This window comes from Podarcis cretensis, assembly GCF_951804945.1.
Source record: "Podarcis cretensis genome assembly, chromosome: 12".
NCBI lineage: Eukaryota > Metazoa > Chordata > Lepidosauria > Squamata > Lacertidae > Podarcis > Podarcis cretensis.
This window is the reverse complement of record NC_137181.1, coordinates 46,983,981-47,000,378: the sequence shown is the minus strand read 5'-3', so window position 1 is coordinate 47,000,378 and position 16,398 is coordinate 46,983,981.

The following is a 16,398-nucleotide window of genomic DNA, read 5'->3' as shown; positions in this document are numbered from 1 at the left end:
GCACAACCCCAGAGTCTGTCAAGACTGGCCCGTATGGGCAGGGGTACCTTTACCTTTACCTATATTTGAAATGCCTTGTAAAGGTTTGGTGAAATAGATAATGTCAGCAGCACCTCCCTTCTTTTTATTACTGTCTATAAACTACAAACAGCACCAGCAGTGGGTGGCCAGAACAGTCTCTGACATGTTTCCTTTCCCCAAATGACCCTTAAATAATAATAGCATTCCTCTGCTACTATAATTCAGAGAGAAATATGTTGATTGCTGTGCTCCAGTCATACTGCTGTTAACAGAGGCAGTGTCTTTTATGAACAGCAGGAGAGGACGGAAAGTAAAAACCTCACAATTTGAAAGACAATTATTAACAGAATAAGGGCAAGCTGTTGTCCAAACTGTATAACTTTTTATTAGAATGGGAAACAAAAGACAAGCTAGTCAAAGCTTCAGTGACACACTGGGCAAGGGATGTAAGACACAATATAAATTTAAAGCTCGGGAGAAACTTTGGAAGAATGATTTGAAATTTACTGCATGTTACTCACTGAAAGAGAATTACATGGAAATGATTCACAGATGGTATTTGATTCCAAGTAGGTTGGGTAAGATGTACAGTGGTCCCTCGGTTCTCAAACGTCTCCGTTGACGAACGTTTCGGAACCCGAACGCCGAAAACCCAGAAGTTAATGCTTCTGTTTTTGAACGCACCTCGGAAGTTGAACGACTTCCGCTGCATGTTTTTTTATTTTCTCAATTGAATTTGCAGTCAGCCCTTTGTGCCGCACTTTTTGAACGTTTCAGAACTCGAACTGTCTTCTGGAACGGATTATATTTGGGCAGTGCTTTTTGTCTAAAAATATATATATGTTTAGGTGTACTGTCATTTTCCTACTCATATTGAAATGCTGACCCTCAATGAGGCCAAACTTAGAGTCACAAAATATTTAGGGGTATGTGTACCCCGTGTACCCCCAGAAAAAAAGCACTGCATTCGAGAACCGAGGTACCACTGTATAAAGCAGAATCAGATATGTGTTGGAAATGTAAAGAAATGAAGGGAACGGTTTTTCGTATGTGGTGGACACGTAAAAAGGTAAAAGAATATTGGGAAATGACCTATAATGAGTTGAAGAAAATGATTAAAATAACTTTCCCAAAAAGAATGGAGACCTTTCTGTTGGGAATAATCCAGACTGAAATCCCCAAGTGTCAACAAAATTTATTTATGTATGCAGCAGCGGCAACTTGAGTTTTGTTAGTCCAAAAATGGAAAGCAAGAGAGGTCCCAGGCAAAGACGACTGGTAAAATAAGGGGGTAGAATATGCAGAGCTTTCAGGTTTAACATATAGAATAAGAGAGCAAGAAGAACACATTCAAAGTCATGCTGGCCACATGACCTGGAAGCTGTACGCCGGCTTCCTTGGTCAGTAAAGCGAGATGAGCGCCGCAACCCCAGAGTCGTCCAAGACAGGACCTAATGGTCAAGGGTCCCTTTTAATATGTTGGAAAGAAGCTACAGCGCTCAATTAAGAGGGAAGGTGAGTAGCTATTAAACTTTTGGGTTCATGTATTTATGGGAAAGTTTAGCTGAGGCCAGAATGAATTAAAAACAGTTTTGTATAAACTGTGGTTCTTTCAGAATAATTTGGAAGGATCATAGAAGAACTTTTGGTTTTAAACATGCTGCGGCAGATGTTAACAAAACCTTGTAGGCTTTGGTCATTATTGTGTTTAGCACAACATATGAAACAATTAAACTGGGAACAGGAGGATACAATTCCACATTGCTTGGTTTATCTTTCAGAGTTATAAAAAAACTGATGACACAGAACAATTTGTATATTTCCAGACTCCCCCCCCCCCGTCATTATCACTATGGCATAATTTATCTGTGACAGCTGTTTAATGCTTTCTGCATGGGAAAAGAATAGCCAACCGCATGCAAGTCTCCATATTTAGTACCCTTTTCAGCTCAAAGAAGGAGATCACTTAGCTGAATACTGCGATGAGTTGTTTGTGGCAGCATTAGGACCTGATCGAACCGATTTATATTGAAACTAAAAATAGAATTAACTCTGTGGTAGCCAAAGGGGCAAATGGGACACCGATGATCTTTCAAAACTTGACTTCCTTCCCCCTCTTTCTGTGGTTCCTTAAATTTGTTTTTAATATCTTTTGCCTATCCAAATTAACTCAATTTACTCATCTATTCATCTTCTTTAAATATATACTCTTATAAAACTGCAGGTTGTTACAATAATCCTGCCAATGTTTTTATCTGTTTATAATTTTTCTGTAAATATTCAATAAATCATTTCCATTCTTTTATTTTTTAAAAAAGTTATCTTGATTTTTTATTCTTTCGGTAAGTTTCGCCATTTCTGCACATTCCATAAGTTTTTGTATCCATTCTTCCTTTATTGGGACTTCTGTTTTTATACATAATGAGCATAGCCAGTATAGGTAAAGGTAAAGGTACCCCTGCCTGTACGGGCCAGTCGTGACCGACTCTGGGATTGCGCGCCCATCTCGCTTAAGAGGCCGGGGGCCAGCGCTGTCCGAGGACACTTCTGGGTCACGTGAAGCGCTCCTGGCTGCTGATGTTAAAAACTGTTTTTTGAGTTTTGTAGCCGGCATCTCGTAAAGTCTTTGTTTAATTCTAGTTTATTTTTTGATTTTTGTTATTCTATAGTCAATTACTTCAGGGATTTTCATGGTAATTTGTTTTGTGTAATTTTGAAACGAGATGGCAGACCAAATCATGACTTTGGTACGACTTTTCCCCATTTGTTGTGACAATTACAAATGCGGTTTCCTGGGGCAGAGGAGGTGGTTTTTGCTTAAGTTTGGATGCTATCAGATGAGCTCAGCCCTGCATCTGTCCTAAAACTCACAAATTACAATATCCATCTAAAAATCTCAGTGTTTTTTGGTTACTTCAACTTCTCCGGAAGTGCTAAGCACTCACCGCTAGTGTTTTGATTTGTAATATAGAATTTGCAAGTATGTATTATGTGACAAATGATAGAATATAATAACATTTTGAAAAAACCAACCCCCTTTTATCAAATCTTTTCAAAATGGAAAGCTGTAACTGTCAGGGTTATTTTAAAGAATTGTTACACCACTTCAAAACCTTCAAGGTTTAATGTCACTGGATATTTAAAATCCACATTGCAGATTTGATTCATTTCTTACTTTGCAGCAGATTTCTAAAGTGTTCTGTGAGGGAAAAGAACAGTCCTGCTCTGTCTACAGCTTTTAGCACCCAATTAATCCTGAAGTTCTTCAAACTGTTGTATTTATGCCTGCCAAATCCAACCATTTTATTGCAATCATCACAAAAATAAAATCAGTAGACTAGTAACAGACTGCAGAGATTTAAGGTTCAAATGAAGAAAAAGCATGCTTGAAGTCTTTTTTCATCTATGGTCACATCTACCACATCATAACATTAAAAGCACATAGCTCCCTTCAGAAATCATGGAAACCGCAGCTTGTTAAGGGTGCTGTGAATTGTAGCTTTGCGGGGGGTAAACTGTAGTTTCCAGGATTCTGAGGGGCAAGTGGTGTGCTTTAAATATGTGTTAGGAACATAGAAAGCTGCCTTATACCATGTAAGACCATTGGTCTAGCCAGCTCAGAATTGGCTACTACACTGGCAGGCAGTGGCATAGCATGGGTTGCCAGTGCCCAGGGCCACACAAAGGTAGGAGGGTGGGAGGGAAACAGACAGAGTACGCATGCATATTCAATTGCCTCATGACATCCATGTCACCCAGGAGATCAGATCCACAGAGATAACAAAAGAAGAGCTGTTCTGTTTGTCACTGAGATTCTACTCAATATGATCCAGAGCAGAACTCCGACGTATAGTTAGCAGAGTAAAAACTTAAACACGTTGCAAGATTCCCCCAAAATAGACCAGAGGCAATTGCAGCGGTGTAGCGTGGGTTTTCAGCACCCAGGGCAAGGCAAGTAATTTGCGCCCCTAACCCCTAACCCCTAACCTGCCGCCGCTGCCAGCTTCTTCTTGCTGCTGCCTGGGCTGGGGTATTTACGGTAAGGTAGCCACGGCGGCGGCGGGTCCGTGTCAGGTGATCTGAGGCAAGTTGCCGCTGGCGCTGCCGCCCAAACGACGCCGCTTGCCCGGAGGAGGAGGGCAGAGAGGCGAGGAAAATGCAACATGGCCCAGCAGCTGCAGCATATATACCCTGATACGCGGGGACCGCGGCGAGCGCTGAGAGCTGCTGCCTGCCGGACGCCTTCAGCCCGGACGTGCGCACAGCTCGTCGTTTCCGCGAGACATGGGGCTCTGCTACAGCCTGTGCCCGAGGCTCTTCGGCGACTCCGGAGGCGGCGAGCATGCCCCCCCCCCCGATGTTGCGCCCAGTGCGGCCGGCCCCCCCTGCACCCTCCACGCTACGCCACTGGGCAATTGTATTTCATTCAGTGGAGCTTTACTGCTACTGAAGGCAAATGAGCACAACGGTTACAAATCCAATACACTCAGGACTGGCACTGTCCATAAGAAAACCAGTTGCAGCAGACTTAACTTAAACTTACAATAACACCAGAAGGAAAGGAGATAGAAAGAGAAAGTGAAACCCAGGCTCCTTCTGGTCTTACTTTTATAGTCAACATGACCTTGACAGAAGAGATAAGAGAACCAGTTTAAACCAGCTGTACTGCATTATATTGGATCAGATTATTGTAAAGGGTGTGTTTTTTGTTGCTGTATACTGCCTTGTGCATAGCAATATAGTATACCTGAAGGAGCATCTCCACCCCCATTGTTCAGCTGAGTTCCAGCTCCGAGGGCCTTCTGGCGGTTTCCTCCCTGCGAGTCGCGGGGTGACAGGGAACCAGGCAGAGGGCCTTCTCAGTGGTGGCGCCTGCCCTGTGGAATGCTCTCCCGTCAGATGTCAAGGAAATAAACAACTAACTGACTTTTAGAAGACATCTGAAGGCAGCCCTGTTTAGGGAAGTTTTTAATGTTTGATGTTTTGTTGTATTTTTAATATTTTGTTGGAAGCCGCCCAGAGTGGCTGGGGAAAGCCAGTCAGGTGGGCAGGGTATAAATAAATAAACAAACAAGTAAGTAAGTAAGTAAGTAAGTAAGTAAGTAAGTAAATATTATTATTATTATTATTATTATTATTATTATTATTATTATAGAAAGGTGAAATGAAAATGAAATGAAATGTTCTTTCCTCACCTTAGTTTTGAGGTAGCTGAGGGATGTTTGTGGGTGTCCTTTCATTCGACAAAGCCTCTTCCAAATGGTCTGCACCCTGCTGCCTTTCTGGGTACTTTTACAACTAAAAATGAGGGATGAGGAGAAATCATGAGGTTTTACAAATTGGGCAGACAGGGAGGCTACAGAACATGGAAGAAATGTTTCCTGGAAAACAGGGGACATCCAGCATACTCTACTACGTTAAAATAAACAGGGGCAGTCAAAACCCTGTCCTCACGGAAACTCAAAAGAAAATCTGAAGTTCCCTGACAATGAGGCAGAAAAATAGGGAAGCCCCTTTCACAGGGAAATGAAACCTCAAAGACTTGAAATGTGTGTAGGTTTGTTGAGAGCTGGCCCGGTAAAAAATTGTTTCACGTTCTGCCAGTGGATCGGTGTGGACCGTATCTTCTGTTTTAGAAACAAAATGTGGAAAATTTGGAAGTAGGTGTTGCAAGGCTTGACTGTTCCTTTAGATATCTTTCCAGTGTTTCGTCCCCTTTAATCTCTAATGTTGCAGGAAGAATCACAGAAAGCTGAAAGCACAGAAAGATTGCATTCTGGACCGCGCTCAACATCTGATGGAACGAAAGGCACATCCCTATTGCTTTGTATGGGCGCCATCGAGAGAGGGCGGTTGTCCCGCCGTCCCGTCAACATGTGATTATTTTTCATCAAAAACACATATATATCTCTGGCAATTATGAAATAACTACTTCAAATGCTCTTAAAATACTCTCCTCAATTAAACTCATTCTCCCCACTGCAAAAAAAATAATACATCCAAGAGCAGGCTATTGCGAAGACTTTCTCCTGGAAAATACCACCAAACCCCATTATGTTACTCCAGTAGCTTTGTGCGTTTATTCAGTCCAGGGAAACCCTCAGAGGAAAGGTGCAAGGTGTTTCTGACTGAGGAGAAGGACGGACGTGTGTGCACTCTGTACATGCTCAGAGGTGCTACTGCCAGTGTGGTGTAGTGGTTAAGGGCGGTGGACTCGTAATCTGGTGAACTGGGTTTGCGTCCCCGCTCCTCCACATGCAGCTGCTGGGTGACCTTGGGCCAGTCACACTTCTCTGAAGTCTCTCAGCCTCACTCACCTCACAGAGTGTTTGTTGTGGGGGAGGAAGGGAAAGGAGAATGTTAGCCGCTTTGAGACTCCTTAAGGGGAGTGAAAGGCAGGATATCAAGTCCAAACTCCTCCTCCTCCTCCTCCTCCTCTTCTTTTTCCTTAGCTTGCACATTAACAGATGGGACCCTAGCACTAGGCACCAGCCTTCCTTCCCTTTCCCACTCTCTATCCCCCATCTTGCCAGCCACTCATGATCTGCACCACGGCCCTTTTAAGCCCACGTCCCCTCAGTCTCTCTGCTTCTGGCTCCCAGTGGCACCCTGGCCATGCTGCCAAGAACAGAGCCGGCCACCATGTTGTGAGGGGCAGAGTGGCAGGGGTGGAATCTATACACATATAAAAAAAACGCTGTGAAAATGTTTTCTTTAAAAAATTTTTTTGAAAAATAAATTGAATTTTGCATAGCTCACTGTCGCCATCTAGGTTCACATTTGTATATTGCACTTTGCAACACAGTTAAAACGTTCTATTTGCTGCTGTGTAGCTGAGTCCAGGATCTGTTGCTGGGGAAGTGCTGTGAGTGGGGGACAAAGCCTCAAAATTGGGATACCTTGATTTCAAGTCAGAAACCATGAAGGCTTTACCATCTCAGCAGAATCGGGGCAGTTGAGGGGTATGATAAAGGTAAAGGTAAAGGAACCCCTGACCATTAGGTCCAGTCGTGACCGACTCTGGGGTTACGGTGCTCATCTCGCTTTATTGGCCGAGGGAGCTGATGTTTGTCTGCGGACAGCATCCAGGTCATGTGGCCAGCACGACTAAGCCAATTCTGGAGAACGAGAGCAGCACACGGAAACGCCGTTTACCTTCCCGCAAGAGTGGTACCTATTTATCTACTTGCACTCTGACGTGCTTTTGAACTGCTAGGTTGGCAGGAGCAGGGACCGAGCAACGGGAGCTCACCCTGTCGCGGGGATTCGAACCGCCGACCTTCTGATCGGCAAGTCCTAGGCTCTGTGGTTTAACCCACAGCGCCACCCGCGTCCCTTGAGGGGTATGATACCCATCTCTGTTTCAGATGCCGCCAGGTTCATCCCTAATAGGGCAACAGTGCCGTGTTCCTGAGCAGGACTGACTCCTTCATAAACCAAGGCTGGTTTTGAACACCCCTGGTTTTGAGAGCCAGTGTGGTGTACTGGCTAAGAGCGGTAGTCCCGCAATCTGGTGAACCGGGTTCGCGTCTCCTCTCCTCCACATGCAGCTGCTGGGTGACCTTGGGCCAGTCACACTTCTCTGAAGTCTCTCAGCCTCACTCACCTCACAGAGTGTTTCTTGTGGGGGAGGAAGGGAAAGGAGATTGTTAGCTGCTTTGAGACTCCTTAAGGGGAGTGAAAGGCGGGATATCAAATCCAAACTCTTCTTCTTCTTCTCCTTCAGCCTGGCTCGCGATAAGTGCAGGTGCAGTGATCGTAAATCTTGCACCAGGCTCAAATTAAATCAACCATACTCAAGCCAAGTTCACGAACCTTCTACTGAAAATCATTTCTGATTAAAAAGACTTTCTCGAGCCAAATATTGCTGCCACTTTTCTGACTAACTCCACCGATTTCTCCCCATTGTCACCTCTTCCTACGAAACATGTGGTCACTTTTTTGCCATATAGTCTCTGAAGAGGTCTTTTCGTGGCCTTTTTTTGTCAGAAATAAGTTTGCAAAAAGGCATTTCCCTGGCTGATCCTTAAAAATTCTCCTTGAATTGGCTTTGTGTGAGTCATGGATTTCCTGAGAAACAGCCTCCTTTTAAAAGGACATCAGCTCCTGCCCCCAAAACATTATACTGAACCCCAGAGACATTTTAACTTCACAGAAGAATGTAGTAAAGAGCAAACAATAAGCAGATCATTGTGTACTTTCAATTCAGTTAAAATGTTTGTATACCACGCTTGGTTTGGATGGTCCCAGAGCGGTTCGCAATATATAAGTGTCATTAAAAAAAATCCAGATATTAAAGCCACAGTAAAACTACACCCACTGTGACAAAAATATATATTTTCTTCCAAGCTAGGAGTTAGCAGCCAGCAAATGCCTGGGTGAATAAGTGAGTCTTAAGGAGGCTGCCAAAACATCAGTAGAGCTGGGACTTGCTGCATCAGGGGCGGAAAAACTTGTGAGACTTTGGATATTGTTGGACTCCAACTTCCATCATTCCTGCCAGCTGGCCATATTGATGGCAGCTGTAGTCCAAGAACACCTGGTGGACTGCAGTTTCTCCATCCCTCAAGTACATACATCGAAGATTATGTTCAGACAGAACTTTAGGGTGGAATTCCAGGGCCCACTCAGCAGAATAAGTGGGAGGGCCCTGCAAATACAGCCAAGCTAGCTTACCACATTTCAAAAGAGGTGAAGTATTACATAGGTAAAGGTAAAGGGACCCCTGACCATTAGGGCCAGTCGTGACCGACTCTGGGGTTGCGGTGCTTATCTCGCTCTACTGGCTGAGGGAGCCGGCGTACAGCTTCCGGGTCATGTGGCCAGCATGACTAAACCACTTCTGGCGAACCAGAGCAGTGCAATGAAACGCCGTTTACCTTCCCGCCGGAGCGGTACCTATTTATCTACTTGCACTTTGACCTGGTTTCGAACTGCTAGGTTGGCAGGAGCAGGGACTGAGCAACAGGAGCTCACCCCATCACGGGGATTCGAACTGCAGACCTTCTGATCGGCAAGTCCTAGGCTCTGTGGTTTAACCCACAGCGCCACCCGTGTCCCTAAGAATAAGCGGGAGGGCCTGCAAATACAGCCGAGCTAGCTTACCACATTTCAACAGAGGTGAAGAGTTACATATACTAGTCAAAAAGCACGATCCCATAGGACCATTTGAAATAATACACATCACCAACTAAAGGGGGTCCTCAGACAATCCTTAAGGTTAAGAAAAAGGTACACGGGTGGTGCTGTGGTCTAAACCACTGAGACTCTTGCGCTTTGCCGATCGGAAGGTCAGCGGTTCGAATACCCACAACAGGGTGAGCTCCTGTTGCTCTGTCCCAGCACCTACCAACCTAGCAGTTTGAAAGCACGCAAGTGCAAGTAGATAAATAGGTACCAGTGTGGCGGGAAGGTAAATGACATTTCCGTGTGGTCTGGCTTCCGTCATCGTGTCCCATTGCACCAGAAGCTGTTTAGTCCTGCTGGCCACATGACCCAGAAAGCTGTCTGTGGACAAACAGCGGCTCCCTCGTCCTGAAAAGTGAGATGAGTGCTGCAACCCCATCGTTGCCTTCGACTGGACTTAACCATCCGGGGTCCTTTACCTTTAAGGTTGGCTGACTGCACCGATTTCTGATTTTGGTACCTATTTTTAATTGAGATGTAGCTGTTTCTTGCATGACCAGAGACATGTAATAAATAAATACACAGATGTCCCCCCCCCCTTAAGCAGGGGTTACATTCCAGGCCCCTAAGCACACAAGCGAAAAAATGCGTAAGTGGGGAACACTCTCTAAACACCCTCTCTGCCACTCTCTCTCCAATCTAGGCCAAAAATGCTAGATCCAAAAATACTCACAACCAGAATTGAAGCTCTCGCGCCACCTAGAGGCTGGAGGTTGCACAGAAAAGCAACTGCTGCTGCTGCTGCACTATCCCGCATGTCAGCTGCTAGGTGGGAAGGCTGAGCAGCCTAAGCAAAGTCCCTCTTCGCCTGCAGTCTCTTTGGGGATTCCTCCACCCTCAGTGATGTCCTCTTAGGGCTCCCAGAAGGGTCTTCTCATGGATATTCCTGTGAGATTTTGACCAGCTTCGGCCCATCTGAAGCTGATACAGGCTCGTCTTATCTTGAGCCCAAGCAGAGCGTCGTCACACAGCAGAAGGATAAGCAGTATGTGCTACATTCTTAATTTTTATTTACACTCTATGCTGAGAGAATCCAAACATGCATCTTGCCTCTGTGAGAGCAGAGAAGCAACTCCTCTTGGAAACAAAGAACACCAAGAGAACAGTGAAAAACAGGAAACCAGTGAACGTCACATCCAGTCTCCCATTCTGTGGAATGGACTGTGGAATGCAAAACAATGCCTTGTGACTGCAGTTGCTGCTCAGTGAGGGAAATAGAAACCAACAATTCCCACGAGGAATTTCCAGCTCTCCAACTCTTCTTGACGCATCTCTGATCAGCCCTACTTCACATCCTCCTTGAATGCTTTTGCCTGCTCAGTTGGAACCTTTTTTAAACATATGTGGTGGACTTGTAAGAAAGCAAGGGCTTTGGGGAAATGATATATAATGAAATAGAAAAGATGTTCAAAGTGATTATACCAAAAAAAAAAACCTCTCAAAAACAGAAGCCTTTCTCTTAGGGAGAGGAGATGATTAAGAGGAAAAAGGTGATTAAGTTATTTATGTATGTAACAGTGGCTAGGATTCTCTCACACAAAAATGGGAGGATGAAGAAGTTCCCACCAAAAAAAGAATGGATAAGTAAGGTGATGGGCTGTGCAGAAAAATGGCAAAGTTAACAGCCAAAATAAGAGAATCTAACAATGATTGCTTTGTGGAAGAATGGAAGGCCTTTTCAGACTATTTAAGGAAATATTATAGTTTGATGAACTCATGAGCAGGATTTGAATTATGAGCAACAAAAAGAATTAGAGAATACACGATTGATGAGTTGGTATAAGAAAATGCAATGTGCAGTGGGGGGGATTAAAGCACCATGGAAAATGAGGTGGGAAGTCGTGAAAAGTCAAATTTATTATGTATTGAAGTATATATGTTTAACTTTTGAAAATTCAATAAAATTAAAATAAAAATAATAATAAAAATAATAATTACTAAAAATAATGTTTCTGCCTGGCTGGAAAGTGTCCTTGAATCCTAAATGCTTATTCAGCTCCCTACCATTGAACTCCTAAGGATGTGACATAAAACTACCCAATATGTCCAAGTTATTTTTTTAAGGTTCACATTTGCATCTATGGCATAATATGTCCTTTTTTGGGAGTGGGAGGGTGCTGAGCAATGATGCCATCTTAGCTTCGCTAAGGCCATAATAATATTTCGAGGTGCTGATAGAATTTCTGGCAGTTCCTTCAGCCCACTAGCCCACATGTAACTTTCTATGTACAGATAAAATCAAAACCACATGGATGCTTAAGGAGCGATGGAAGCTGTATGACAAACAGACTTCCCCAGCTGAGCGGCGGCCAAAGAGGACGCTCCTCTGCCGCGCTTGCCTTAATTGCGGCAAGCCACACCCCCTGAGCCAGCTGATTGGCTGGCCAGGGGAATGACGTGGCAGAGGATTCCCCTGATTGCGCAGGGCTGGGAGCCAGCCTCCGCGCGAGTGTTGGGGTCGTGACTGTTAGATTTGACCAGCTCCAGCTCATCTGGAGCTGGTACAAGCTCGTCTTATCTTGAGCCCAAGCAGAGTGTAGTCCCACAATGAAAGGATAAGCAGGTAATGTGCTACATGCTAAAGTTTATTTACAAGCTATGCTGAGAGCATACAAACATACATCTTGCCTCTGTGAGAGCAGAGAAGCAACTCTCGACACAAAGAAACCGAGAGAACAGTGAAAAACAGGAAACCAGTGTATGTCACATCAAATCTCTCATTCCTGTGGGAACCCAACAGTAACTCTGACTGTGGAATGCAAACATTGTCTTGTGACAAGCAGTTGCTGCTCAGTGAGGGAAATAGAAAGCAACATTGACGCCCGCAACACCACCTCCTCCCAAGGTCAGAAATGGCTTTCTGACGCTCACCCTCAGGTTCACATTTACCTGGTGCAGATAGGCAAGGTGCCAGGGATGCCATCTGGTGGGGGCCAGGGGGACAAGGCCCCCCCAAAAAAAAATTCAAGGAGGTTCCAGGGAACCTCTGCAAAAGCCATCCATGTGGTTACAGCAGATTATTAAATTAATTCACTTCATGTATAGCCTGCCTTTTGGCTGACTAGCAGGAGCAATCATAGGACCCAATTCCTAGGGGCTGAGGTCTCTTCAGCCCCCCTAAATAAAATATTTGAGGGGTTCTCCCCCCCCCCAGTAAATGGCATTGCCATTCAAAATGGTGTGTCTGGGTCCCATCATGTGACCAATTATGTAGGGCGGAGCTTACCTGAGCCCTCTCCAATATTTTATTCAAGTTGGCACCCCTGAAAGCAGTGTGTGTGTGTGTGTGTGTGTGTGTGTGTGTGTGTGTGTAATGTGCTAAAACCCGTAAAGAACATTTGAGGTTTCCACAAAATCCTAAAAACTTCAGGAGGGAGAGCCAGACATTATCTTAATGCTCTCTCTTGTGCTGTCTTCCTCTATTTCTCTTTTCCACACCCACACACCCAGTACATTTCCAAATATCTGGCAGAAAATAGGAAAAGTGATGGCTTTCTCAAGATTGAAGTAAATATCATCAACAGGAACTCATGTGACACTGCCACACAATAGTCACCGGGTCCCAAGAGAGCACATTCTGTGAACATCTTTAAAACATGGCCAGAGTTCTGAAAGATTCTTGTTTAGACTAGAAATGGCGATAGCTACAGCTTAAGAGTCTACTTGCTTCGTCTCCTAAGTGTTCTGGGCTTCCTTTATCACCTGGAAGGCACTAAAAGGAATACAAAAACAAAATCTGAAATGAAATATTGCTGTTTAATCCAGTGTCCGGGCTTCTCTGTTCCTTGTTTACAAGAAACAGTGCGTATGCCTGTTAATCTGGTGTCTACACTGCAAATGTTCTTTTTATTTGGTACTATGTAAATCGCCCACATGTTTGGTCTGCTGCGGGTGTGACATGAATCTTGTCATCTACTTTCTAGAATAGCAATATTTTCGCATGTGGCCGTGTTACTTGGGGACAACTGGAATGCACTGGTTGCAATACCCACCCCCCGCTTAAAAAAGACACTATTAAAGTGATGACACAGTTATACCTACCTCCTTCAGAACACTCAAATAAATAGATAATACAGATGTGCTTTTACTGCATTTCTATTCTTTTATAATTGCAATCAACCAACTATATTGTTGAAAGCAGAATGAACTGGATTCAATCTCAATACTGCTACAAACAGTGATTATAAAGGTAAAGGTAAAGGGAACCCTGACCATTAGGTCCAGTCGTGGCCGACTCTGGGGTTGGGGCACTCATCTCACTTTTTTGGCCGAGGGAGCCAGCGTATAGCTTCTGGTTCATGTGGCCAGCATGACTAAGCCACTTCTGGCAAACCAGAGCAGTGCATGGAAACACCGTTTACCTTCCTGCCAGAGCGGTACCTATTTATCTACTTGCACTTTGACATGCTTTCGAACTGCTAGGTTGGCAGGAGCAGGGACCGAGCAACAGGAGCTCACCCCGTCGTGGGGATTCGAACTGCTGACCTTCTGATCGGCAAGTCCTAGGCTCTGTGGTTTAACCCACAGCGCCACATCCCTGCAGTTGAGAGTTGTTGTTGCTTAGTCGTTTAGTTGTGTCCTACTCTTCATGACCCCATGGACCAGATCACACCAGGCACTCCTGTCTTCCACTGCCTCCCACAGTTTGGTCAAACTCATGCTGATAGCTTCGAGAACACCGTCCAACCATCTTGTCCTCTGTCGTCCCCTTCTCTTTGTGCCCTCCATCTTTCCCAACATCAGGGTCTTTTCCAGGGAGTCTTCTCTTCTCATGAGGTGGCCAAAGTATTGGAGCCTCAGCTTCAGGATCTGTCCTTCCAGTGAGCACTCAGGGCTGATTTCCTTCAGAATAGATAGGTTTGATCTTCTTGCAGTCCATGGGACTCTCAAGAGTCTCCTCCAGCACCATAATTCAAAAGCATCCATTCTTTGGCGATCAGCCTTCTTTATGGTCCAGCTCTCACTTCCATACATCACTACTGGGAAAACCATAGCTTTGAGAGTACCAGGTGGCAAACAACCAAACAACCACAAACATAACCAGCAATTTCCCCATAAATGTATGCTGTTCCCGACGCCTCTGAGCCTGCCATGTTCATGGAAACAGGGGCTCTGGTAATGGGTCCTGCTGCTCTGGTTCCTGTGCACTGAACGGCCATCCCCACATCTTCCGCTTTCACCCTGTACTTCCTACAGCAACCACTCCTTCCTCATCCATTGCTTGCCCCGTGGGTCCCAGTCCCAACTACACCCTTTGCCGGGATCCTCTTCCTCTTCTCCATAGTCCTTCCAGTTCATGACACTACCAGATCAGGGATTCCACTGAACAATGCCAGCAGCTGCCCCCTACACACCTTCTTGTGTATGTCCAGTCCAGATGTCTCTGCCTCCAGCAGCCCCTATTGTAGGCCTTTCTGCCTTCCATTCCACGAGTCCCAATGATGACCAGCCACCACTTCTCCTGCACTGAACCTCACACTGCTGTGAGGGTCCGTATAAGGCAGCTTCCCATATTTCGTGCTCAGCCATTTAGCTATTGATCCTCCTCTGGGTTTGAGGACATTCTCAGGGAAACCAAATTGCTTGTTTACAGAGCTATTGTAAAAAGGTAAAGTGTGTTCTCCTTCATGGAGAGCACGTGTTGCAGTGGGGGCTAACAAGACACCCCACTGTTGCTGGGCGGGTCTAAATTTGTTGACCACTGTTGTGATTTGGCTTCCCTTGTCATTGGGAAGATTTTGATGTTGCCATTCTGTGATTGACAGCCAGAAGCGTTAAAAGCCTCTGCGCGAAGCCTCTTTTCGCTGTGCGCATTGGATTGCCCTCCCTCCCTATTAATTAGTGTTGTTCGTGTTGACCTTGCTATGCTTGTCATGGGGCCATCTGCTTTTGGGGCAGGGGCCCGGTAGGAATTTTGTCCAATTGGCTGATTGGCTGCAGCCATTTGGTTTTTGCTTATTGCGTAGCAAATCGTCACAGCTTGTAAGGTTGCGGTTAGGCATTGGTTCTATGAATTGGTTGGTGGAGGGGCATGGATTGGCTGTGCCTGCCCCTCTAATGCTGCTGCTGCAAGGGTATTACATTAAAGGAACCCAGGGGCTTGCCATGCTTTTGTCCGAACCCCTGTCAAGGAGCTAGGGCCACGCAAGAGCCCCTGGGAGCATTTGGGGGAGAGCTGAGAGAAGGTCCCCTTTTCCATCGTTCTCCCCAAAATGTCTTTCCCTTTCTGACTTTGCAGTCATGCGAATGTCAGGCTGTCCCCATGCGGGGACAGATAGTCATAACCAGTGCCTAAGCAACCACTCACATTTTGTATTTTTAATAAAGTTGTGGCCAAAATTATGCCAAAAACCTTAAACAAAAACTCTGTGTGAATTGTGTTTTATTGGGGTGGCTTGGGGACCTTGACACGCAAAAAGGTAAAGGACCCCTGGACGGTTGAGTCCAGTCAAATGTAACTATGGGGTTGCGGCGCTCATCTCACTTTTCAGGCCGAAGGAGCTGGCGTTTGTCCACAGACAGCTTTCTGGGTCATGCGGCCAGCAGGACCTAAACAGCTTCTGGTGCAATGGAACACCGTGACAGAAACCAGAGCGCACAGAAACACTGTTTACCTTCCCAATGCAGTGGTACCTTTTTATCTACTTGCACTGGCATGCTTTCAAACTGCTAGGTTGGCAGGAGCAGGGACAGAGCAACGGCAGGTCACCCCATCGCAGTGATTCAAACTGCCAATGACATACAAAAAGGGCTCTTACCAAACTGACTGAGTGCCCTAACTAGTCCCTTACTCACTTATAGACATCTGCCTCCTACAGTTGTCATTTGCTCATCAGCCATATCCTCATTACCATGTGTTATGGCTTAACAAGGCAGCTTTATCACAACAAAATTCCAAAGAACAGTGAGCAGAAGAAAAGTGGTTTCAGACACTGGTTCCAGAAACGCTTGTGCAAGAAGATTTGTTGACAGCTATGGATATTTTTGGGACTACAACTCTCACAATCTTTCCTGCCTAGGACTGATGAGAATTGTAATTCTGCAACATCTGGAGAACAGCAGATGTTAGCCTGAATGATGTCTACATAGGCACAGAACCTATATGTGTGCCTGTGCAGAAGGCATGAAGAAGACATCTATAAATTTGGGACATGTTTTTGTTTTAACTTCTTCCCAAATGATCCCAAGTTA